Raw genomic sequence first — 27,439 nt, forward strand, 5'->3', positions numbered from 1 at the left:
CACTGATCTTACTTTGGCTACTCTGGGTTCTTGAACCACCACCCTTCCAAGTCCCGGTCAAGCACCTTAACCACTAGGCTATGGGCTGCCCCCTACTTACTGTTTTAGGGGTGCATAGTTGCTTGCATTGAGATGTACAACAGTTCTATGGGACAATTTGTTGTAACTGTGCGAAAGGTGACATTATTGAGCCGCTGATGTACTAAGCCTTCTCATGTGACACGAGTCCGTCCTGAAAAGAGCAGTAGGTGGCTTCACAGAAGCGTGACCTCCATTATCCTGCTGTAGGCCGGCACTCTTCATCACAGCCCTTAAGCCACCGCCTGGAAGCCTGCCACATACATCGCCGACAAAGGCACTCCTCACCGTGCACCTGCGTAGCTGTGTAACACTGAGCTTAATCCATCCGTCCTGGTTCCTCTCCAAACCCCTCTCCCGTCGACCGGACCGCAGCGCTTTTAGCTATGGCGGCGCGCTCGCTAGCCGACAATTAGCGGTAGCGCGGTCTGAAAAAAAGGGACACGGGAACAAGGGGAGAACAATGCGTCCGTCGAACAAAGCGTCCCTCGTTTTCTCCGGCCTGGCTCGCAGGAGGAGGAGGTGGAGGAGGAAGAGGAGGAGGAGGAGGAGGAGGAGGAGGAGGAAGAAGGCGGCCGGCGAGCGCGCGGAACAGGTGGCGAGCTCGCTAATGCGCCAGTTGGTTAGCCGGAGAGCGCAGCTGTGCCGCGCGGTGACTAAAGTGTTCTTCAGCACGCCCACACGCTCAAAAGAGCAAATGGCACTCGCCGCACTCTGACGGAAGTCTGGGAGCAGGAGCGGGGGCGCGGGCGGAAACGGGACGGAGGGAGGGAGGGAGAGGAGGGGATGCTGAGAGGTGACGGAGAGATGGAGAGGCTGGTGTCAGGAGGAGAGAGCGCAGAGAGGGGAGAGCAGGGGGAGGGGGGGGGGATGTGTAGCAATATGTAAGTATATCCAGTATACAACATGCAATGCTTCACATTGCTAGCAATTGTGATGAGTGAAATGTAAAGCAATAAGAAATTGTAATAGTAATAATAATACTTGTACCTCTACTACAACTACTAATAATGATAGTACATTGTTATTATTATGATACAGCGGTTGTGGATTTGGTTCCTAGCTCTGGGGCTGCCCAGAATTGCTTCAGGAGAAAGTATCAATCCGTATAAATTAATTTTATGTAAACGAGAATCATAATCAGTGTAAGTCGCTGTAGATAAGAAATATTTGAAATTCTTCTAAATACCAAAAATGTAAATAATAATTAAAAGATTATATCTTTAAAATGATCCAGAGTCTAAGTTGTGGGGCTTGTGTGTGGGAGACACTCGCCCCGGCTAAACTCGATATCCCCGCCCCCTGTTGGAATGCAGCCACTGTCCCACCCCCTGCCACGCATAATGAAGGTGATCCGCATCCCCGGATAGAGACGATTGTGCTTTTCCGGGCCTGATATCAGCCGACCCGGCGCGTCATGGGGGGGAGTGGGGTGGGCACGACCACCCGCGGGGTCATAATGAATGCGGAGGAGATGGATCGGAGCGATTTGACATTGGGATATTGGCACGGCCACCCCGGCCATTAATCTGGCAGCTCTCGCATTAAAGCCTCCGCGATGCTCCTCAAAGACCATAATTCAAAGCGGACCACGCTGGGTTCATCCGGAAACGGCACCGCAAGGCGCTAATGTTAGCCGCCGTTCCTCCCCCCCCCCCGACTTAAAACGCGCGGCCGCGACAGGCCTAATCAATGTTTACTCACAGAGTTAGCGCTCCCGAAAAATCCGACGCGTATCTGCTTATCTGCGCGGGGGGAAAGGTTTCTGTCATCGGTGATTGAAAGGGGCAAGCGAAGTTATGTGCAAGAATAACGTTGTTCGGTTACTTCTATTGGTCTGCAACAGTTTGAAAAAAATCACAGCTTTTGAATTTTCTTTTCAACATTAATGCGATTGATGTTCTTAGCGGCTGTACTCATTCACGGTGACTCATATCACACACTGCAAATAATAATAAAATATATTCCGTTAGGCTCAGTGCTCCTGGGAATCAAACCTGCACCCTTATGGTCAGTTTCCTAACCCCAACATCCCACTACTGTCCCATTCTGCAGGATTTATTTTCATAATAAGAGAGTGCAGATTCTCCACATTAAGGCACCCTAAAACAACAGAGTCTCAGAACATTTGGTGCTGCGGATTTGCATGAGGTGGTTTTGGAGCGACGCCGTATTTAGGGATGACACAGTTTGACGGATCTCGAAAGTAAGGATGTGCAAATGAATGGTGCTTGAGAACAGCTTTCTCTGTTTGGGGCCCACTGCCCAAACCGTGATAGTGACTACACCGCCTGCCATCTGTTAGCAGCGAGTGGGCCTCAAGTTCCTGTGCTTTCTATGACAAATCTATAATATTGACAGGAATGGGATCTGGCTTTGGGTGGCAACAGGAGTATGTTGTATATGGAACAGACTGCTATCGAAAGACACCTGTCAGATCTTTACTTGAGATCTTGCCAATTTTTTTGGCAGGTCATTATGAAAATAACTGCAAACAAATAGCTTTTGTGTTGCTTCTATCGTGAATATGTCATACTGCACAATGTGGTTGCCTTATTACTGTAAAAGCATAATATGAAACTATCAGACATTACTAATGGTATGGGAAAGCACTGAACTATAGCAAGCATTCCATACAGTAAATAGTGATTCGCTGACATGATATATGCACACAGCCACACTACAATAATAATAATAATAATATTAATATTAATAATAATAATAGCTAGTGTTTGATGTTACTGATGTTGGCTTTGTTAAAGACCTTATTCTGTGTAAAGTTGAAAAGAAAGTTCTTAATGGAGGATGTCAACCAATTACCTTTATATGACTCAACCATCCTGCCTTCTCTTACCTCTGATGGGTAGTTAGTTCATAGCCATGGTCCTTGAGCACCACTCTGACTGATTTCTGTTCAATCCAAACCTTTGATTATGCAATTTCATCAATTAGTATGCTTAATTTGATCAAACGGCCATGGGTCAATGTTTTCAGGAGCTGTCGTTTTTCAGAGCAAGGCTGCAGTCCCCGTATTAGTATATTTTATCCGCTGTCAATCTTAGTTGTTGCTGCTTATCCTACAACAGCACATCAATCCCATAAAAAACCAGGTGGGTTTGCAAAACCTCCAATCCCACTGCTAGGATGCGGTGGCTCCTTCAATAGCAGTTGCTACCTTTGCAAGACGTTTTTAGCTATTTCGCATTATACCTAGTTAAATATCGAGCACAATTTCATAGGTTGGTGCCAAAACGAAGCGTTCTTTCCAAGGTTACCGCTACGGCAGCTAAGGATAATTCGTGCCTCGCAGTTTCGCGCTGGAAGGCTAAATTACCCTTTAATCTGAAGGACGGGTTACGCAATGGGTCCTTAATTAAAAGTGAGGGAAGCGCTGCTGGGACACGTGTGCGTTCGTTCAGAAGTGCTGTCCGCCCGCTCTCCTGAAGCACCTGAACCCGCTCCGCCGACAGCGCCCGCACTCCATCACGCCGGGAGCCGCGCGGCGGATATCGACATTTTCGGGATGAGAGCGGCAGGATTCGGGGATTTGGAACAGACCCACAGATTAGCCTCTGATTTCGCAGATGACGGGGCTTCGGGCCAAAAAGAAAAAAGAAAAGCCAGTTGCACTGGCTCACTGCGTGTCTGTTGTTTGATAAAAAAAAACGATGCGATGCCTAATTACACAAAGAGAGCAGAGAGGGAAGACGACACCTCGTATTTTGTGTCGTTGTAGCAAGGTTGGCGGGTGAAATTCCTGGGCCCGGGTACAAAGTGTATCATTCACTAATATTTACCACAGACCATTATAAGGCAGCCCTGGTGAATAGTAAAATGAAATATAACATCTGTGCTGAATTATTACTGGGCCTTATGAGACACTTGTGAGTATGATATTGAGGCAGTTTCTTTGGGTAGAATTTTTGTCGTGGCGTCTCTAATTTGTGAAGGAATTCTGCTGCCCCTGGAGGATATACTGTAGCTCTTTGTCTGTGAAAGTCTCCCTTCTTAAGTGAAAACCTTGATCAGGTCTTTCACAGATCCCCGCTGTCTGCGTTCTGAAACGTGATGTCACAGGTGGGAAGACGTCGATCGTTTCCTTCGCGTCAACGCTAGCACAGTCGGGGACGTAACGTGTGATTGTTCAGTACGTTTGTCAGAACTTGATTTGTTTTGAGTGCCCTGGTGTACAGCAACCATTTTAGCTGGCAAGATCAAAGAATAAAGGAAGATGTATTTATTAATAAAACCCCCTTTTCTCTGTGTTCCCTTAGTTTATCATAGTTTTCAAAAAAAAAAAAAGGCATGTTATTACCATCCACAATAAGACCGATCTTACTTGTCAGACGTACTGTATGTGACATTGTGTATTACAAAGAAATATCCTTTTTCACTGACAGGCAAGAAAAAAAAAATTAATAAAATAATATTAGGTTGACATTTGATATCTTTATAAACATAAATCAGAAAATTATGATGAATGGTTGGCACTATCGTTGAGAGGGTTTTCTTTGTGCGTTTCCAGGCGTCATTCGTCTTGTTACTTTTACTGCTGACACGTTTGATGTCATTAAAATTGCCTTTCTTGTTTTGAATATATTCTGGGCTCTGCCGTTGTCAGACGTGCAAACGAACAATTTGTACCATGGGCGTCGTCTCAACTGTCGGAGACTCCATAATTGGGTCAAGTATTAGAGCCGGTCCAGATGTGGGAGTCGAATTAAAATTGCAAATAGGTTTTGTATTTATTGTTGCGGCCAACGCTTTGCCGCTTCCTGTTCAATTAGCATGGCCCTCGAGGAAAGCGTCCAAATGGATGATCGGTTATCTTTCTCTTCAGGATTAGACGGTTAGCTCCTCAGTGCTGCTGACTGTAGGTGATGAATCTTGTTCTGCAGATGCGCTGGGATTCGGTGAGGTGTTGCAGCTGCACGCTGACAGCCAGCCTGCACAGTAATGTGGCATGTCTTATTTTGGAGGGGTGAGGAGGTGTGAGCTGTACAGCGTCACCTCCCTGGTGCTTCCTGTTGCAAACGCTGCATTGATTTAGCATCCTGGCTGTGCAGGCAATCTGTCGGCTGCCTGCTGTAGTGTCTCGGCGTTTGGAATGAGAGCGTCCTCTATGCGATTGTAAACGAATGTTCCGTAATGTGACGGAATGGAATGGAATGAAAGGTAATGCAGTGTAATGCATTGTAGCGAAGTGGTTAAGGTAAAGGACTGGGACACACAGGGTCGGTGGTTCTAATCCCGGTGTAGCCACAATAATATCTGCACAGCCGTTGGGCCCTTGAGCAAGGCCCTCAACCCTGCATTGCTCCAGGGGAGGATTGTCTCCTGCTTAGTCTAATCAACTGTACGTCGCTCTGGATAAGAGCGTCTGCCAAATGCCAATAATGTAATGTAATGTAATGTAATGGAATGAACCTTGCTTGCTGAAGAATGAGCCCCGTCTTCCTGGGTATGTAATGAAGCAGTTTGGAAAAACAAACACTGACAGAAAAGTGGGCAGAGAATGTAACCTTTCATGGTGAACGCCCGGTGTAATAGTGCAGGGCTTGGGTGTAATCACGGTACTGTTACTCCAAAAAGCCAGTCCTTCTGCTCTACTCCAGTGAAGGTTTGTGGCTGTATAGGGAAACGAGCGACGATGTGGGAATAATTTAAATCAAAGTGCTGAACTTGTCTGAAGACCTTGGGCCTAGCTAGCGAGTAGCAGGAGTTAAGCAGTCCATTTCTTCCCCCCTTTCTCTCAGTTTTGTCTTCCCATGTGTGGTCTTGGCAGCCTCCATAAAATTGAGGTTTTTGCCGTGGCTCAGACCCTATCTGACTGTTCTACCTGTGAGTGTGATTGCATGTGATCTCCTGCTGTCACATGTAATGGCTTCTTATGGCGACAACAGCTGTGCCTCTTACCCTGTAGCTTACATATTGAGGCATGGCGCAATGTTTAATTCTTGGTGGCTAAACCACAGAAAAAGTAAATAATGAAATCATGTTTTGCTCTAAAAGAATGTATTTAAAGCTGTTAATGTTCGTACATTTTGTTCGTCCTATTTCTTGATGCTTACGGCACATTTCAGCCAAAACAAATATTTAACCCCTTAAGTATCGCCCCTTTTCTTTCCACAAGCTTGAAGATTACATACCCAAAATAAAATACTATTCTTGAATCTTGTCTTCTGAAAGGTAACCGTTTTCCAACAGTCAGAAGCTCATACACTTTTCTCACTGAAAAGATTTTCTGTTTTGAGTGGATACAGATTATTGTAGTGGTGCCTGGCGCACTTAGAAACACAATGGAGCCACAGCCAAAACACTGGAAAAATAGCCTTTCAAATTTGATGACAATATCACCAAATAGCATTCTGCATTGTTTTTTTCAAAGCTATGTCTAGGCAGTTTTCCAAAAAGGACATTTGCTGTCTCCAGAAGGACAAATGGAAACAAAATTATATTATTGGTCTTATGACGTGCAAAATACTGTATTTTGCTCACTAAAGTATGCAACACTTTTTATCCTGAAAAAAAGTTTTTGCACTTCCCCCCGCCTGTCCCCCTCCCCCTACCTCTCCCTCTCCTTGTGCTCTCCTCAGATAGCAACAGGTCGAGAAAGATTGTAAAAATAAGTACAATAATCACAATAATAACATCCTGTATACTAATATATTATTTGAGTTCTATTGATTGATGTCTTTGTCAAATGCTCAACCCCCATCAACAAGTCATCCACAATTTCACACGCTATTTATTATTGAAAAGCAGGCTTGCTCCTTATTTATAAGCATACTAAATAATAATACAATTTTCAGATTGAATTTAGATGATCACTGATATAAAATTGGGTCACATCTTGGCTCTTTGCTATTTGCAAGTACTTTTGTAGAAGTATGCAATGATGGAACGGACAATGATAATTCCTCCAGAGAAATTCTAAGTAGCTAAACAATGGACATTCTTGTATCATTATGCATTTGGTTTGCTGGACCCTTGTGGTGAAAAGGACACTGACATTACCTTATTTTGTGTAGTATATGGATTTCCAAAATGCAGAGAAGGCAGGGTCCCTCCACGCTTGCTTTGCCACCCACATGTTACAAAATAGGGAACTGTCGCTAAAGCAGCGGCATCTTAAAATAGGTTATACAGGTAGAACCGTGAGTTGAAATGCTTTCAATCTGTATATCCTGTTTCCATAGTGATTGAGAATTCCACTGTTAAAAAAAAGGAATGAATGCAAGGCTGGGCCGGTAAGACTTAAGGGGTAAAGAACAATCTGAACTGTGTTATGAAGTACCTATAGTGGAAAAGTGAGACCTAGTGCATGAGGAGAAAGTGAAACTCAGAACATTTGGTTGTGCTCTGCATGTACAGCGTTTGTTATTCAGACAAAGGCCATGTTCACCCCGTTCACTTGATATGCCGACCTGGGCATTTGCTTACAGGTTTTTTTTTTTTTTTTTTTTTTTTTTAATCCTTAAGCTTTTTTTCCCACCGAACATCAGTTGTAATTAGGCGGGCGTGCAGAAATGATCAGGTTCTCGCGGAACAGCCTCGTTTGCCCTTTAAATGCAAATCCCCGGGCGAGCTCGTCCCCTCCTCTCCTCCGCGAGCCTCTGAGCGGCGGTACGGGGGCAGTCGCGGGGGAAGTGCCAGTGAATTAAGCCCGGGCGGAGAGGGGCCTGTGGGGAATCGAAGCGGCATTACCGCAGACTGCTGCAGTAACCCCGCTACTTATCCTCCGGAGCGCGGCGACGGCTCCCGGATCCATCCCTCTTCGGTCGCGCCGCTGTAATTGGGGTCAATCACCAGCCCCCAGGAGCCCTGTTCATTTGGAAAGGGGAAAGAGGGGGGGGGCGGGGGGCGCAGGCGGTCTAAGCAACTCCCGAACCTATTCCCTAACCTGACAAATGGAGACAAATGGCATTCCGCTCTGAGATCGTCGGGTTATGTCGGTGGAACGGGTTCAGAAATGGCGAAACATTTCTTCGAGGATCGTGGCGTACGCCAACGACAACAACGACACAAAATGTTTATGTCTGAAAGGGGCCCCCCGGTTACATTTTTATAGCTTAGGTGTCTTGTATATGCCACTAAAGGCAAAGCTATAATTTAGATTTTCCCTTAAGTACAGGGTTAAAACGCTGCTCTGGCAAGTTCAGCAGGATGTATAAATATTGAACCAGCAAATTCTGATCTACAAGACTGTAATCCTGCGAAAGGAATGCTTCATTTTTTTGCTCAACCTTTTTTTTTTTTGTTACAGTCATCTATGTAGAAAATGTCTGAGAGATGTTGGCCAGGGAGCGTTTTTTCCACAGCGGAATTCATCTCTACTGTACTTGCCAGGTCAATGGGTACAGAGCTGTGTTACGGGAAATGGATAAATGCACATTTATTGGCACCTGGTCGCTGGGTGAGGAGCACTGTGGAGGACTTCGTTATACAGACGGACCTCGGGAAGGAGAGGCCAGGGTCTCGGCCTCCCTGGCTCAGGTCCTCTGTGGCCCCACGCCACACCGAGCTCACTGCCTGACTTTCCCATTATCTTTAGTTTTTCTACCCCCCCAGACACATGAATCAACAGGAACGGAAAACTTGCTTTATTTCTGAGCGGTTAGTCTGGTTCTTCCAGTTATGTATCATCTCTTGTATTTGCACCTTCAAGGTTTGGTTGTGTTTCTGCCCGGTCCAAGGCAGACTGAAGCTTTGCTGGCTTTGTGCGGAAGTTACTGCAGGTTTGCTTGCCAGTTGGAGATAGCTTTGCTAATTACTGTCAAAAGGAGTTGGTTTGGGTGAAAAAAACAACATTGCTGCAAGTTAATATTGTATGCTGTTTGAGTCGGACCTGGTTTATTTGCATGAGCTGGTTAACGTGATGTAATTCCTGTCACTAGGTGAACTCTTGACATGAAGAGCCACTCCAGGAATCCTCGCCCCTAATGTCGCATGTTGTACTCTCCGGCGGGAGAAGGTCTCTCGTGTACAGTCCGCTCGGGGGCTGGGTGCATGTACATGTGACCTTGTGGATGCTCTTTCTCTCTCTCTCTCTCTCTCTCTCGTCGTGTCTCTCATTCGCTCTCTCAGTCGTTCTCGCTCTCGTTCCGTCTCTCCCCGTGTCTGGAGTAGCTCTTTGTTCGTTCCCGTGCGTTCCGCGGCTGGTGATGTCATCGCAGGCTCGTCCCCGCACGCCTGCCTCTCCAGCTGTTGCGCGTGAAGCCGCCTGCTGCCTCCTCACCCTCCCGATTTGTCCGACGGACTCGGGAAGGACCTAAAATTAGCAATTCCCCCCGCTCTGTTTTTCTCTCCGCACGTCACTTAATTAGCTGTTGCACGCAGCGTGGCAGAACAAGACTTCAGCTTTGGATGGCTTATATAAGCATTATATAATTTTATGCATATTTTATGCCGATACTGTGGATTGCATGCTTTCTCGGTGTCACTCTTTTCAAGAGGTTGTTCACTCTTGACAAAAGGAAAGTGGGAGGAGGGCTGTTATTAAATTCTCCTGTTTCCTTTGTTATAATGGGGAATTTTGTCAAACTGTCCAAAGGGCTACAGTGAACATAATTCTTTAACATAAAAGCTCTGAATCACCAAACAAAGGCAATGGCATATGTATTTGTTTTTAACCTATTGGAACTCCTTATGTATAACTTTCTACTGGGGAAGATTCATTGGTTGTTATCATTAGCTTCGATGACTGCTGTGTCACTAAACAATAAAAAAAGATATTATTTAGCTGACGCCTTTATCCAAGCCAACGTACAATTGATTAGACTAAGCAGGGAACAATCCCCCCTGGAGCAATCCAGGGTTAAGGGCCTTCCTCAAGGGCCCAACAACTGCATGGATCTTATCATGGCTTGAACCATGAACCTTCTGGGTCCTAGTTATATACCTTAGCTACTAGGCTACAGGCTGCAGTGTCCTGTGAAATTGCCATTATTTCTAGCAGCAGCGTATTAAGGAAACTGGCACCCATTTTGTTCCTTGTTTTACATATGAAGAAATTTATGACAGAATGACAGAATTTGCCTGTGTAAATGCGACGATTGCTGTAGGTGAAGGTTTACACCATGTATTTTGTTGTCTCTTCAAATATAGGTGGCATATGGCAGCATGTCATGAATGTCCCTTGCAAATAGTTGACCCACATATTTACCTCTTGAGGCCATCCTTGTTCTATATACAGCAGGTCTATGTTTCTATTATTTTGAAGGAAATTTAAAAAAGTGAATGCAATTTAAAATAATAATACTTTTTGGTTAGAGGAGAGTTAGCCTTTTGTCAACATTGTAACTTGAATTAGATACTGTATATTCCATTCACGTTTGACCTTTAACACATGGACATTTTAATATAAGATAATACATGCACAAGGTCCACATACTATCATCCGAAGAACTATTCAGCAATACGGGCTGTACTGTACGTACTGTAGATGAAAATTCGCTGTGACATGGACCTGACCTGATCTGATCCAGAAAAGAAAACAGAGAAGTCATGAGAAAAGCTGTCTTTTTCTCTGCATCTGAACTGGCAACAATCCGCCTTTTCTGTCCTTGAAGGTGTCAACAGAAAATTCTCACAATATTTGTTAATCCTTTGAGAGGTAACAGAATAAACTGGTGAGTCATTTTCCCTTCCCGAAACAAGACAAATTCACAATGGGTGTTGACGTCCATGCATCACGGACCGCCGTTACGCAACCGAGACCGCGAAGCCATGGAGAAATCTGTGTTTCATAGAAGTGTGTGTAATTGGGAATCTCGTGTAATGTACGAGTACAGTGCTGTCACAAGACATGCGCTGGCTGTGGCCTAATGCTTTAGATGTAAACCACATGTGCAATAAAGTTAATATCCAATCCCGCTATTGGTATAACACCTACCTCATTGTGCAGAGTGTGACTGATATTGGCCGTCTTGTTGTGGGGTTGAAGAAGACTCATTTAACAACCGCAAACTGAAGACGCACCTCTTCAAGCAGCATCTCTCCACGTCCCTTCCTACCTCCCTGTGAACCTTACTTTGTTGTCTTTCTGTGATTTACTTTTTTGTGTATCAGTATTTTTAGTTTGGCTAGGTAAGCAGTGTTTGGCTAGTTAAGGGGTTTGGTCATACTTTTGCGTTTTGTTTTTGTTTGTTTGTAAAATAAAATAAAAAAAATTCTAATTGGCCCTGGTCCCGATCTTTGTTGTACTGGTAGCAGTTGAAATTGTACTTCCCTCTAGGGTCGTTCAGCGCACTTATCCCTGGTTATGGGTATGCACTTTGTTGTACGTCGCTCTGGATAAGAGCGTCTGCCAAATGCCATTAACGTAATGTAATGTAATGAATGTGGGAGATGTGGCCCCCAGTCAGCCTTGGGTCAGGGATAGTATCCCGTTCCTTTATTTTGGCAAATAATTCCTGCTAAAAAGGGGGGTATGTGTCTCGATACACTCTTGGACGACCACTCTTGCATTGTACTGTAGGAAGTCCTAATCATCAAGAGCGTAAAGCATTTGTTTATTTTACCATTACATATGCTTTTTTGCAACTAATCAGTTGAAAACACACTCTCAGGTGTAAAACACGACTTAAGGATGGAGTGTGAACTCGGGGACGGGAGCGTTGATACTTGTCTCGGTTGAAGCTCACGCAATCGTTCTGTTGCGACACCCTCCCGGTCCGTGTCATATGGGGAGTACGTGCATTACGGTCAGATAACATGTGGCGCTGCTTGGCGCTGGGAGTGAATCAGTGCTGCACTGGTCAGAGCTGTGTGCTGGAGTAAGTGAAGATGTCAGGCAGCATGGAAAATCCAGTGGGCAGACAATTATATTTATAGACCGGAGCAGGCAGCTCGTCCTTCACCGCACATCCAGTAACAGCCACTCAAGGTTATTCCCCAGCCACAGAATACAAATAATGAGACTTCGCTCCGGAGCCAGGTGGCACATGTTTAATTTGTTCTGGATAGAAGCAGTTTGTCTCTGAAGTGAAGGTAAAAGGGATCTTCAATCTTAAATTTTGTCCAAACACCGACCGTTTTCCCTGACACCTCAGGGGAAGTTGCCCCGAGGCCGAACCGTCGCTCACGTGCTGTTTAAAAAAAATATTTACATTGTCAAAAATGCACTACTGAATTCATTCTGTTTAGCAAAAATTAGAACCATCATGCATTGCTGGAGTGTATGCACCAATCCAAATGATCTTACTTTATTTCACAGTACCTTGCCATGTACCATTGATCGTAAAATGTGCTAGCCAAGGGCGTAACTTTAGTTAGAATATTGAGGCCTGAGACCGTGCACGGGGGTCCGAGACATGCAAGATGTTCTTTAAGAACAACTGTGAATTATATGGGGGAATGCTTCAGATCGTACTGATCAGTATATCCTTATCACAATATTAAATTCTCATGTTTATTATATGAGTTTTCTTTCCTCATCATCATGCTATATTATTTGGGTGGTTTATCTAATATTGGGAGGTTGGGTTGAACCCATAGATTTCACCCTTTGTGCTAGTGTTTTTCGTCACTAACACAGTCTTTGACCATGTTATTGTGCGTGCAGCTTTGACACTGCTGTTGTAATGCGTGGCGTTCCCCAGGGTATAGTCTTTGGCCCACTCAAATTTAGTGCAGGCATTCTTCAGAGGGTATACACAAAATAACCCCATATATCTTTTGAGTTTTTATACTTAGTGCAGTGTATGTATGTTTAAGTTTTCCTGTGCCACGTGGGGCGTCAATTCCTCTTACTGTTACTTGGTGTCCAGCTGAGATCTGGGCATGGATAACTACAAATTGGCTGAAAATGAAGAATGATAAAATGGATTATGTTAATCGCCTCTAAAAAGCAAAAGGTGTGATGCAACCCCATTAATACCGTGTTTGATGAAAATTCCATTCCGCCATCTGTGGCGGCAGATTTAGGCTGACATTTTTAGTCTTTCATTACATGATGGGCCTTAAAATGCACTTTGCCACTTTGGGAAAATTGTGGCTCAAATCACCTAATGGATTTGAGGGATTGTTGAGAAACAGCTGTTTCAGATAACACAACTGTCCACCGTGATTTTGCAATGTCTATAAAAGCGAGAAACAAATTGAAGTAATTTAACATCATGATTTCTGCACTTAGTACTGCATTTAGAATTCACATGAATTTTTACAGCTGAAACAGATTATTAGGTACATTTTGGCAGTATATTGTCATGTATTTTTTAAAGGATGGACATACTGCAAGAGCTACCATCACATATTGCAAGGCTGGTTTTCATTAACGTGAATACCGGAAACACCATTAACTTGAATAATTTCCAGATCTTTTTTATTTCTTATTTACACGACCATAGAACATGTTCTTGTTTGTTTCTGTCTCCGTGGAGCCTCTTTGAGTCACCTGTGTGACCAAGTGTTTGCTGGGGTGGGGGCCCGGGGGGCTGGGGTGGGATGGGGCAGGGGGTGTGGGACCTCTGTTTGGGAAGCCCCCGCAGTTCGTTCCCAGAGTCAGGCCAGCTGATCTGACTCAGGGCCAAGTCTAAAATTGGTACTGCTTGTCTGAGCGATTGGGGTAAACCGACACTACAGTGGAGGGGAAGTGGCCGGGGAGGGGGGCGGCTATCGGGGGCGGAGTGGGGGTTGTGGGGGGCGGGGTACTGGCCACCTGCCTCTCAGGCCCATCCGTGCATCGGTATCAGGGCGACAGGTGCCCCGGGCTACATGAGAAGCCGCAGAATGACAGGGAGGTTTTTCTGGGGAGACGCTGGGAGCGGGGTTCTGGGAGCGGGGAGCGGGGACAGCTGAGGGATTACCGACGGAAAGCGTGCAGCGGGAGGCGGGGTCGCGTAGCGCTTCGGGGGGGGGGGGGGGGGGGGTTTCGGGCCGGTGGCGGGGGGCCCACGCGCCCGGCGCTCCGATGAGCGGCCGCAGCCCGCTCGCATGAGCGCGTGTTTGTTTTTGGATCGGCGCTGAGTGACTCGCTTTTGCAGCGGACCGCCTTCGGCCTGTCAGGCGCGCTTGCCCTCCCGGAGGCTCTGCTCGGAGACAGACCGCCCAGCCCAGTGTGGGACTGTGCAGGGTCAAGAGGTGGAATCTGACCGGGACATCAAAGCCCTGTTTATAGTTTAGAAATAACAGTGTCTGCCAGCAGGGGCCATTCTTCCCATAATATTGTCAATGAGGATTTAATAAAGTGGCCCTCACTATGCAGTGGTGAGAGAGTTTGTGTGTGTTTGCATTTGTGTATATGTGTATATGTGTATATGTGTTTTCTGTGGCATGTATACTGTGTGTGTGCGTGCATGCGAGTGTTTGTTTTTGTGTGTGATTGTGTGTGTCTGTGAGCACGTGTGCGCATTTGTGTGTGTCTGCCTTCATGCGTCTGTCTTCAGGTGTGTGCATTTGTTGCTGTGTGTGTGTGTGTGTGTCTGCATGCATGCCTGTGCATTTGCATTTGTTTGAGTGTGTGTGTCTCTGTGTGCGTGCCTGTGAGCATGTGTGCGGATTGACACTGTGGGTTGTTCCTACACTGAAAATATGATTGTGCTGAAAGATGTTGAGACACAAGCCCTTAGCAGAACAGGACTTGGATATCAGATACACACGGTACAGCTTTGAAAATGCGACTCAAGTTGCCCTCCAATTAGCTTCGCTCTCACTACTTGGCGGTGGCGCGTTTTAGCAGCACATTCACATGCATTTTTCCTGGTGAAGAAAGAGGTGGGATGGAGGAGGGGGAACCGATTTCAGGAATAAGAAGAGAACTCACAACCGACAAACTGCTTGTTGTTTTGATACGTGAGTTAAGATGTCTTTGTTTGTCAGAGCTCACTAAGAATTGTGCATGTTCATGGGCCTGGTATTCTACGTGTCTCATTGGCTACCAGTTTTACAGAAAGCTTTGTCATAAGAGAAAACATAAACAGTCCAAAACACCATTAGCACAATGCAAATGCTTCGTTGCTCTTGGTTTTGTTTCTGTATTCCTAATAATACTAATAATAATAATGCACGCTGCAAGTGTAATGTACTGTATGAAGATGACATCACTTCTTACACATACACTGTGGGATTAGAATATGTCCAGCTTGGTTAAATATTGATGCAGAAATGCCGTAATGGACAAGATAAATCTCCCTGATCAATGTGGATTTGTTCGTTATGAGAACAGTTTGTTTATTCCAGAATTCGTTCAATCTTCGCAAACATGACTGCATATGTGCTGCACATGTTTAGCGTAGCATATGTGTGACACATCACGGCCTTCAGGTCTTGCAGTTAGCAGTTTGCTTCAGAGTGAGTAGTGTTTTCTGAGCCAGATGCGATATGCGCACAGTCGTGGCGTAACAGCGAGGCACGGTAGCGGCAACAAATATCTCAGCACCTTTCTGCTGAAATGGGGGATTAGCACAGCTTGCAGAACTCATGAGTCAATTGGCAATTTTATTCGCCCCTCGACATTGACAATTTGCGCAAAATTATATCAGGCAAACATCGAAGGCTTTACAAACCTTCGCTCAATCGATTGCCTGAGAAGAAAAGCCAAACAAACAGAGGCATGAGTAATGCGGTCAGGTAAGTGGATTCGATTGTGAGGATTGGGGGGAGTCTTCCGTCCCCCTCGCGTACGTCCGAGCGCGTTGATGAGAAGAGCACTTAGCCCCTGGCCGAAGGCCACGCTCGCGCCTCTGCTGTCAGGCCCTCCCTGTTCGGGCCCATTGTCTCCGCGGAGGAGCGGCTCGATAGCCGTACGAACGGAGGACGCAAAGCCGAGTCCGCCTCGATAACTCCCCGCCGCGGCCTGACGGCAGGAGAGGTGCAACACCTGCTCGTCAGGAAGATCATTGGTCTTTGAGTCATCACCCCGCCTCTGCGCTGGCCTACCTAGCCAATCGGGTTGCCCTGTGCCCGCCTCCCCGAGCAGAACCGGCGACACGGTACCCGGGCTTGGGGTTCTTTCCACTCGTTCATTTTTCCACCTCCGGCCCGGAAATCGATCGAGGTCCACCCTTTTTAAGGAAATTCCAGCCCGTGAAATGTTCCTTGTAAGAGCCGGAGGCGTGGAGGCTCTCCTGAACGGAAACATTGTCTTGGAATGCGTGACGTAGACGTGATCCACCTGCGGAGCCGCCACATCTGGAACTCACGTGGCTTCCAACTGACATTTAAAGGAGCAAGGACATTCCACTCGCTTAATTCACGTTTTCTGGGTTTCCTCGTCTTAACTTCCTTTTTACGCCTCTTTTTCCTTCGGGTGGAGCAAGGAGCAAGAAAAGAAGCAAGGAAAGGAATAAGGTGGAAAAATAAAAATAAGTGATTGGAAAGAGCACGGCACCTGTCTGTCTTAGACTTACCTTTTATGGAACAACATTCCCCAGCATGCTCCTGGAGTCACCCTAGTAAGAAAAAGAAGAAAAAATGCTAAAAATGATTTTAAAATGAAATGCATTTTAAAACCCTGGATGAACACACACGTTGTCAGACTCTCCCAAAATAGTGCAAGGGCAGCTCCCGTAAAACTGAAATTTCAACAGCACCCCTTTGCGTCGCTGTTATTCTGAATAAAACGGTTGTTTGCGTAGAGATGGTCCTCTGCCAGAATAAGTAGATGAATTATTTATGTTTGGAACATGTTGCGGGGACAGAAGAACATGGGTGCGTGGCGGAGGCTGGCTGGAGCTCCGCGATGCTGCAGGTGAAACAGATGGCGGCCCCATCACAAGCAGCCCTTCAGTGGGTCCCCGGCAGCATCTACAGCCAAAAGCGGAGGGGACGAAGTGCCCGGACTGTGGGGATTTTGGACAGTCTGAGACATTACATTCCAAAAAAGTAATCCCTCCCGATGAATGCCCTGGCCCCAGACTCCGTTCAGCAGCGGTCACGAAGCCTTAGAGAGGAGGTCAGGGCAGGTGAAACATTTTTAGTCCTGACAGTTGGATTCTAAGGGAAAAGTACAGTAGCTATCCTGGCTAATAATAGACTTGCATGTTCTTCTTGCATGGCTGCGTGAGTGTTCTGAGCCGGTTCCTTGCGGTAACAGGAGCATCGAATACCAGCGTTCGATTGTGTCTTTCGGAACGGCGGGCGATTCTATTGCGAGTATCCACGGGTTGCTTCTCTTTGCTGCCCTGCACTGTTGCTGTGAGGGTGGTGCAGTGACTAGGCATTCTGTTCACTTTGGGTGTTTAAAAAAAGCATAAAGGTTTCGTTCAGTTTAACAAAGTCTTGCACCAGGGAATTTGCTGATAAATGCGAGACACAACCGTTTTAAGAAACGATCTTGTTACCCTCCGGTCTTCCGTGTGCGTGCGCTCGACGGTTGTTCATTAGGCCGAAAGGGAACACATTAGCATAAACCCAAATTAATATTCACTGCAGCGAAGTTCACATTTTGAGTTGGGTACCTGCAGCAGAGGGGGAGGGGGGGGGGGGGGGGGGGGCTGCAGGGGAAGACGGCCTCTCCCTGAACTGACTTTCCGCGGTGGACGCACACTGACACTCTGCCAATCAGAGGACAGTGCGAAGAGCAGGGATCGAGCCGGGACTACCGCATTTCAGAGAGGTTTCGCAAATATTCTCTGGTGTGCTATTTATAGATGGCTGCGGGGAGGAGGAGAGGAAGGGGAGGGGGGTTTGGAGGGGGGGGGGTGGGGGGGCGATTCTGTGTTGTTATGTCGGGCCCTCCCCGGACAATCCTCAGGTCACTGGCGATGAGCCGTTGCTCCCAGCCCGACCGGGATCGGAGCGCCGTGTCGGAATACAACGAGATTCCTCCCGTCTGTCTGCCTTTCACTTGACCCCTCTATTTGTGGTCATGTCTGCTTGGGGAAAATGTAAACTAAACTTTGTGTCGGGGGGGGGTGAGTAAAAAAAAAAAAAAAAAAACCCTGCACCACCACCAAAGAGACTGCAGTGCACTGGCTGCCTGCTCCGGGCTGCTGTAAGTGTCTCTAAATGTAGTCCGTTGTATAATCCCTCTGGGGGCCCTATTGCTATTTTTGTTCCTGGATATGCGTCACGACTGGGTATTTTCTCTGGTGACTAGCTTACATCAGTAGGTCTCCTAACATACGCTCTATCAGCGAGTGGCTTCTGATTGACGGGAGTTTCGCCTGCTGTTTGGCTTCGTTACCGATCTCCGAGGATGGACAGTGGGAATTTCGGTTGAGAGGAATGCAGCGAACGACCGCGGATGTGGGTCTGGGTTGCCGGTAATGCCAGGTTAGTAGACAGACGTTATTTTTTTTCACCCCCCTCTCCTTCTCCTCCTCTCGGTGTTGTTGCTGAAAGGTTATTTCCTCCTCGCCGTGTTTGTAAACTGACTGCGGGGCAAGGCTGGCCGCCTGTCAGCGGCGGAACGGGGTACCGCGGCCGGGGGGCTTCTCGCGCGGACGGTGCGCTTCGCGGCGCGTTGCCGTGGCAGCAGGCTCGGGGTCCTCGGAGCGGCTCCTCTCTCTCCCCGAGCGCAGCCGCCGGGGGGTTGCGAGGCTGTGTCTCGCCTGTCAGAGGCACGGGCTGCTCGCCCGGCTCTGGCAGCCGTTTCCGTAGCGGCAGATAAGACGGGAAACGGTGACATAACCTGCTCCTGCGCCCCCCCCCTGTCTTCCGCCGCTCTGCTGTTTCCGGCGAGCAGGTGGCCCCCGTTGCCGTGCGCTCTGGAGCGGCTCAGGTTGTCGAGCGTTCTGGATGTTGTGCCGAGCGGTTGAGAGTCTGGGCAGAGCAGTTCAGGAGCTTTGTTGTGTCTGACCGGCCGGCGGGCGAAACACTTCTGCAGGAAGCCTGCTGCTGGCTCCTTGCCTCGGTTAAACCAGATTAGACAGGGTTCCTATTTCCCTAAATTTATGGAGGGACACCCCTGCACTCTCCCGCACCCCCCCCCCCCCCACCGCCACCACCACCACTACTCAGCCTCCTCTGACAGGAGCCCCCTGCATATTTGGAATAACATTACCTTGGTCCCCAGGGAGAGAGAGAGAGAGAGGCTGTTTAATGGGACTGCTGTGTTTCGGGTTTCACGCGGCACTATCGCGCTAGAATAACTTGTTGTCTGAAGGAAGGTCCCGTTGATAAGGCAGGGAGATCTCTGCAGGTTCCAGCCCCTTGCACTCCCGCGTGTCGGTGCCCTCCGGTTCAAAGGTGCACATTGTTTCTGAGAAGCTTATCGCACTGCCACCGCGCATTTATAATATCACCCCTCCGCCTGTCTCGCTAGGGAACCCGGGAGTGAGATTAGGATGACCTTGAAATTAGCTCCCTGAGCTCTGACTTTTATCACCTACCTACCCTGACGCACGCTGGCTGGCCAAGTCAGCTGAATTCATCCTTTTTATTTACTTTTTTATTTCCTCATCCCGGTGTCTGCAAAGAGGGCCGTAACATCCCTGTGTGATAGCTGTGGAATGAGGGCTTGTTCCCATGCCAAGTGTACTAAACCATTTTCCATTCACAAATTCTCAGACGATTTATAATGTATGTGTTGTCGCCGCTCGCCGGGATATCGTGAGTTTAGGACGTTTCCTTTCGGGCTGCTCGGTGCGCAAGCCTTCCCCTTTGCCCCCACGCGCTGTTTTTTTTCCATGAAGGCTCTCTGCTCTTATGGGAAGAAAGCTAAGCTGGAAACAGAGTTTGTTGTTGCCTCGGTTCTCGTCCACGAGGGCATGTTTGCGTTGCGTCTCCGCTTGACTCACGAGTTCTGGTCTTCCTGCTGTTGGGTTATTCCCCTTTGGTGATGGGTCACGGAGAAAGCCTCTGCACACTCCTATCCCCTAAAGCACTTGTGGCCCCTGCATACTTGTGGCCCCTAAACATACTGGTGGTCAGGCTGACATAGGTGGGAGGCGAGTTCCCGTCTTGGAGACTCAAAGTTCCTCTGTAACACCACACAGGGGCCCTCACTACAGTGGTATTCTTACAGTGGGGCTGCAATCCCGCTTCATCGGTGAATTTTTTGGCAGTGGATCTGGCCAGTAATTGTGAGCAGGTTTCGATGCTGCATTCCTTATTTGTTGTTTTCTGTTTTGTTATTTGATTCCTAGGTGTGTGTCCGCTTGCGTATGTGTATGTTTGTATGTATGTATGTATGTGTGTGTGTGTGTGTGTGTGTCCCTCTGTCTGGACACTATTTCCTTATGTTGTAAGAAACCGTTCCTAGCTTGTCTATCCCTCCATGTTTTGATGCATTCTAATAGCCTGAGTTAAGGGGGTTTACAGTACATGTGGTGGAAACGGCAGATTTTGGGGACCCCTCTCAGCCCTCGTCATTTCTGCCCTTCTGTGCATTGTCTGACGGTCTGGAATGCGTTTCTCTCCCGTGCCGATCACGGTGACCTCACCTCGCAAACGCTCGACCAGAACTGTCCCTTTCAGGGGAGGGATAACCGACTCAGATTTTTTGAGCTGTCACGGTCAGGTTCTTCCATCGGTGCGCGGCTGCTGATTCATTTCTCCTTCTCTCTTTTTTCATCTTTCTCCCTCCTCCGTCGGACCTCTGGGACTATATCCTGCGGGGTAAGCAGAAATTTCCACTCATAAAAACAGGGGGAACAGCGAGCCAAAAAAAACCTGAAAGCATTCTGTTAAAAAGAACGCTTCTAATATCCAGGTGGGTGAGGCGTTCTGGTCGCTGGGGATGCGTTATCTTTCATCTCCCCGCTAAAGCATACTGATACTCTGATAGGGGGGCTTCAGCCCTGGATTTTGGGGCTCGGTCTGTTCATCCTATGTTAGCCCCTGGTACTGCTGGCATTTCCCAGCAGTGGCTTCCTGTCGGTGGAGCGCATATGGGCTCTGACTGGGCGTACGGTGTTTGTGCCAACCTCACACTGCCCCTGCTCTTCCCAGAAGCCGGCTCGAGTGCTGGTTATGAGAACGCGAGCTGTGAACTGACAGGAAGGCGGTGTACTCTAAAGGCACCTCGGTTGGTGAGATTAGGTCCCTGTGATCTACAACTACGCAAACCCGCCTTTATAGGCCGTGCCAAGGAGCGTCGCCTCAAAACAGGCGCGCTTTGAAGAATAATTGAAGTTATGACATCATAGCAACCGAAGCCTGCGTTTGAGTACGACCCTGAAGGTAAAATGGCAGCGCAGACAAACCCAGCCAACACCAAAGGTTCTCGCAATGTAACTCCAATTTTTTGTCAATGTTATAACATTAGCCACTACGTGGCAGCAACATTGTGATGCCATTTTATTTCTGTTAGCTGGCTGGCTATGCTACCATGGCACACAGTGAGGCATGCAAGGCCTCCAACAGGAAAGGTTGATCCCGCCTGCCCGTGCCAATCCAGCTAACACAACATTTTTCTCACAACGTAACTGCAGTGTTTTGTCAATGTTATAACATTTGCCGCTACGTGGCAGCAACGTTGCGATGCCATTTTGTTTCTGTTTGCTGGCTAGCTAGTGAGGTCTCCTTCAGGAAAGGTTGCTCCCTGCCAGTGGCAGTGTGCTGTGGAGGCCAGGTGCCCGGGTGCCGGAGGGCTTCCAGCGTGCCTGTGTCGCGTGGTTCCTGCGCACGGCTCCGCGGGCCTAAGCCCTCGACGCCGTCTGTTCGCCCTGGCAGGAGGAGACCCTGGCAGCTGGCTTCTGCCGAGCGTGAGCCCCTCTCTGCCAGCCTCTTCCTCCTCCACAGGTAGCTGTGCGCTAAGCTGGCTCTGTCAGGGGAGGAACAGGCCTACTGTTCGCAACGGACACGTCAGAGACCGTGAGAGAGAGGGGGAGAGTGAGAGAGAGAGAGAGAGGGGGCTGGAGGGGCTCTTCTTGCTCATCCTTCTCTCAGGAACACAGTGTTCCAGTGGGCTATATTTCCAATCAGTTCCGGTTCTATCCTACCTGTCGAGGGCCAAACGAGGAAGTGTTTTTATCGCAAAAACAGCTGGGAAAGGAAGATAAAATACCAGACAAAGTGAATTTTAAGTAAAGGTTTTTGGCCCAGACTGCGTTTTTTTCAGCACTTTGCTCCCCCGTCTCTCCTCCACGTGAGCCGGTACAGGAGGTGACCTGGAAGGAGGTCGCACGCTCGACGCCCGCAGCGTCCCGTGCGCAGTCTCTCCCTCCAGGATGGAAGTTCCATCCCTTTTTTGGTGGGCCCGGCTGACGCAGGAGCGGTCGTTCGTCACCGGGCTTGGCCGGGGAGGCCTCGCAGCGGTCGTCCGCGGTCATTAATTCTGCCCCGCCAGCGAGGCAGCGGCAGGAAGGGCCTCCGGTGCCAACGGCAACGCCGCCGAGGCCCTCTGCCAGGCCCGACGCGTGCGGAAACGGACAGGAAACAGAGCGCTGGGCGCGGGGCCCGAAAAGCGCCAGGCCTGGGGTGGCCGCTCCGTCGGCAGATGGGCGGTTGGCGCTGGACGTGACGCGGGAGGGCGACGGGAGGGCGGATGCGGTCGGGGTTTGACGAAGGCCAGGCCTGCGTGGGGCTTTTGTTCCACCTGTCCCCCCCCTCTACCCCAGTCCCTGAGCCAGCCTCTTTCCACACGGATCCCAAATCCGCACGAACAGGGGACAGACTTCGCCTGACAGCAGGGAGGTGGGTTATATGTGGTGAAAGCTATTCCTGCCCTAAATCAAAAGTGGCTCAGTGGCAGTACTCATAGCAGGACTCGATGTGCCCTGAATTTACCCCTTACGTCCCTCCCGAATGGCTTAGCATGGACCAAGGTTTCTTGCTGTTTTTAAAAAAGCTACATTGTTTAGTTATATAGTCATTGACGTCTTGTTTTTTACACTGAATTTGAGAGAGTGAACAGCAAAAAGAAAGTGCATCTCCCGCATGTTTATGGAAAGGCCTGGGGGCACTGGAACCTTGGGCAAACAGAGGCAATACTAAGAGGCAATACTAAGTGAAGAGAAAGAGAGAGAGAACGAAAGAGAGAGGGAGAGGGAGAGGGAGCAGGAGTGAGAGAGGGCAGGGGGCAGAGTGGGATAGAGGGAGAAGGAGCAGGAGAGAGAGAGGGAAAGGTAGAGGGAGAGAGGTGAAAGAAGGAGAGGGAGGGGGAGAGAAAAGAAGAGGGTGCTGGAGGGAGAGAAAGAGAGAGAGTGAGATAGAAAGGGAAGGCAAGGGACCGGGAGATAGAATGAGAGAGGGGGGAGGGAGAGGGGGAGGAGGGAGGGACAGAGGGAGAAAGATAGAGGGAGAGGGAATGGGAGAAAGAGAGAGAGAAGGGGAAAAGATCGTTGAACAGAGAGGCAGCTGCAGTGTCAGTGAGGCAGGCGTGAACAGTGCAGGATGGGGAGATATTTTTAGTGCAGTGGGCCTTCATGAGTTAGAGCCTCTGGCCACGCTCAGAGGCCGTGAGAGAGGAATGTGTGCTGGCCCACAGAGAGACAACAGAGGTGCTCCATTGCCCAGACTCCACGTGTGCACACACAGGGCCCAGAGCTGCACACACAGGGCCCAGAACTGCACACACAGGGCCCAGAACTGCACACACAGGTCCCAGAGCAACACACACAGGGCCCAGAGCTGCACACACAGGTCCCAGAGCTGCACACATAGGGCCCAGAACTGCACACACAGGGCCCAGAACTGCACACACAGGCCCCAGAACAACACACACAGGGCCCAGAGCAACACACACAGGGCCCAGAACTGCACACACAGGTCCCAGAGCAACACACACAGGGCCCAGAGCTGCACACACAGGGCCCAGAACTGCACACACAGGGCCCAGAGCTGCACACACAGGGCCCAGAGCTGCACACACAGGGCCCAGAACTGCACACTCAGGGCCCAGAGCTGCACGGGGTGATACGGGTCGGGGAACAGGGCAGATCTGAGGTGAAAGGAGAGGGATGCTGAAGACAACCTCTCACCATCAACTGTGTGCAGACCTTTAAGGTGTGAGATCAAAAACATGTGATTATGATATTCGGGAACACTTCACAATAAGGTTCCATGAATCCGCATGGACTAATGTAGTCGTTAATCGACTATTAATAGATTACTGTGACAACACCGACTCTTTTCACTGTGTAAAGACCTAAACAGTAACAGTAGGATGTGATAGTTGGGCTGGGAAGTCGTGTTTGTATTTAGTTTTTCTGTTTTTGTCTGTCACCATTGGAAACTGCTTAACAAGATACATTCCGATGGCAGAAGCAGTGCGTGTCGTTGAGCAGGGAAATTTGCGATCAGTTGACAATTTATAAAATGTCGAAGCTGTGTTCTCAGTAGAGAGGGCTGACTTGCTGACTTGACCTACTTGAACCTCGGTTACAGGACCCGGGGAAACCAGGAGCAATGTGGAAGTTCCATTTTCTGCTCTCCTCGTGCTCGGGGGGAAAATGTTAACTGGTTTCCGGAGGCTGAGAGCTGCTTTTATTCATGTTTACGGCATATAAAAAAGAAAACAGCACGTGTCACGGAATCTCCGCATACAATGTTTTTTGCCTTCAGGTCGACACCTTTGTGAAGCTGCAGCGGTCAGCCGGCAGAGATGTTAAATTCTTTAAGCTCCCGCTCAGAGAGAGGGCGCCTTAGTGCGAGAATCCGAGACGGATCGTAGGGGTATTCCTTTAGGCGCAGCGCGAGCATGATGATGTGCTGTCGACAGTTTTGGTCCACGGCTCATGGTGTGGATTTAGAATGACGAGACGCTTTAAAGAATTTGTAAGCAGTCTGCCTGGAAGCCGTGCCTACAAAACCCTGTCTGAGTTTGACTTCCCTTCCATGAAACACTCAATAAATAAACAGGCATGTGTCACTTGCAAGGATACTACAGCGGTGTGGGCGCACACACATGTGATGTGCTCACAGAATGTGTACACACACGTGTATGCACAGATGGGGTATGGACACACACACACACACACACACACACACACATACACCCATACGCACACAGACACACTCACTCACACATAAATACACACAAACACACATACTTATATACAAACACACACAGACACACACATAAACATGAGCATGGGCATGAACACACACACAAACACATAAACACAAGCACACACACAAATACACAGGTACACACATACACATACAGTACTGTATACATACAAACACACATACACACACACACACACATCGACACACTCACACACACACACACTCACGCACACACACACACACACACACACACACACTCACACACACACACACACACACACACACACACACTCACACACACACACACACACACTCACACACACACACTCACTCTTACACACACACACACACACACACACACACTCACACACACTCACACACACACACACACACACACATAAACACCCAGCCTCCCAGCCTTCCCCTCGAGGTCCTCCAGCAGATGTTGGGCATTCGTGCCTGGCCCAGGGAGCAGTCGGAATGTGGCAACCTCGTAACGCACCTCCGATTTTCCATTCCCGCTGTGTACACATCCCATTATCAATTTTATATGAAAGTAGGAGCTCCGGCCTCGGGGGACGTCAGCCCGAGTGTTTCTGCATTCCTGGCCTCGAAGCTCAGGCCTGGAAAGAGGCCCTCTGTCCAGACGTCTGGAGGTGGCTCCCTCCACGGCCACTTTAACTGTAGTATAAAACCCCGCTGCTTTGGTATGCCTCCACCTCTTTATTCAGCCCCCCCCCCCCCCCCCTCACCCCCTTTCCAAAGTCTGTCGGTGGTGTTTGCAGCTCAAGGTGAAATGTCACCTTGAAAGATAAATGCGTGTATTTTTCACGGCGAGAAAAAAAAATCCCCGCCCGCACTGGTTTTTTTGAGGTGGCTGTTAAAATTGATTTGCAGTTTTATTCTCAGTATTTTACTATTTATGTCAGGTGGTGGCACCTAAAAAAAAAAAAACTAGGCCGAATGAAAAATACAAAATTAAATTTGAGGGAAATATCTCCTTAGAACAGTTAAAAGCCCATGGGAAACTGTATTCTGTAAACTTATATTGGAGTGTTATCTGAGGATGTGTTCTGGACCCTTATGCCGTATGAACAAAATGTTCTTTACCAAGAAGGGATGTGGAAACTGCAACAATGGACCTTCAGTTATATCGCTGCTTGGTCCTGCCTGTGATGGATGGTCCTTCTGTGGCAGTCCCAGGAAAGCGACTTAAATCACGACGGCTGTAATGGAGAACTTACAATGCAGGCCGTGTTGACAGTATTGCCTCTTGCTATGTTGTGAGATCAGGGAACACAGACCATAACACATTTACCAAAATCTACAATTATTGCAGTTATTTAGTGGAATCGTTTATCCAAAGCGACTTGCAGTTGATTAGACTCAGCTCAAGAGCAATGTGGGGTTTAGGGCCTTGCTCAAGTGCCCAACAGTTGTGTGGATTTTTATCTTGGCCATAGGGCTTGAACCATCAATCTTCCAGGTCCCAGTCATGTACCTTAGCTAGGCTACAGGCTGCCCCATATATTTAGATCCACTTTCTTTAAACAGCTTCTTAAAATTCAGTGGTGCTGTATGGTTGTGTCATAATAACTCAGATACACAGGCCCAGATACACACCGGGGATCTTAAACCAGAACACTATATCACCAGGTCAGTGCAGGGGTTCCCCGAATATCCCTGGATCAGAAAACACCTCTACCTGTACCCCTCAGTGTCCAGACAAGTGTTGACATGCTAACAGGAACTGTGCCACTTCCAGATGAACCAGGGGATGGCTCACCAGGGGATTTGTCTTACCCCTGGTGCCACTGTAATGGGGCCCTTCAGGACAGTAAGGATTGGTACTTGTTGCACTGCTGGGTCCCTGAAAGGGGGTTTTAGTCACACCTAGCGGGAGGTGTCCATGCCCTGTGGTGACAGGCCCTCCCTGTCTCAGGATCTTGGCTACAGCGGAGCCAGATTCCACAGCCAGAGAGGAGGGAAAGGGCTAGCTGCATATTTTCCCTACTCCGTCTTGGGGATAAAAACAGCTCAGGCACACTCGATTATGTGGTTTGTTTATTTGTTGATGTTTGTCTCCCCCTTGGCCCCCACCCTTTTGACCCCTATTTGTTCACTCTTCCATATACACATGCACACATGGCCACACACATTTAGACAGCCAGGGACAGATAGACACACACATATAGGCACACACATATACACACACACAAGCACGCACACATGCGCACAACACACACACACACACACACACATACACACACATACACACATGCCCACACACATTTAGACACACAGGGACATACAGACACACACACACACATAGGCACACACGTATGTACAAGCATCTCACATGCACACACACACCTAAGCATGTGCACACTCACACACACACACACACACACATACATGCACACATACACTCTCTCACACATACACATATGCACAAGCACACACACACATACTCACACACACACAAACACACATGCAGACACACACACACACACACTGCGGATGA

At 48.3% G+C, this 27,439-nt stretch overlaps 1 protein-coding gene across 3 annotated transcripts in view; it reads left to right on the forward strand.

The window, feature by feature from the left end:
- hivep2a (HIVEP zinc finger 2a) overlaps nt 1-27,439 on the forward strand; it is a 76,742-nt gene that overhangs the window by 12,961 nt on the left and 36,342 nt on the right. Inside the window, exon 1 of one of the 3 annotated variants that reach the window (XM_061242841.1) lies at nt 18,146-18,294. The exons of the other annotated variants lie outside the window; for them this stretch is intronic. The gene's annotated coding sequence lies outside the window, so the exon portion shown is untranslated. Of the gene's footprint in view, nt 1-18,145; nt 18,295-27,439 lie in introns of those variants that run through there. 3 annotated transcript variants of the gene reach the window in all.

Source organism: Conger conger, chromosome 5 (assembly GCF_963514075.1).
Source record: "Conger conger chromosome 5, fConCon1.1, whole genome shotgun sequence".
Classification (NCBI taxonomy): Eukaryota; Metazoa; Chordata; class Actinopteri; order Anguilliformes; family Congridae; genus Conger; species Conger conger.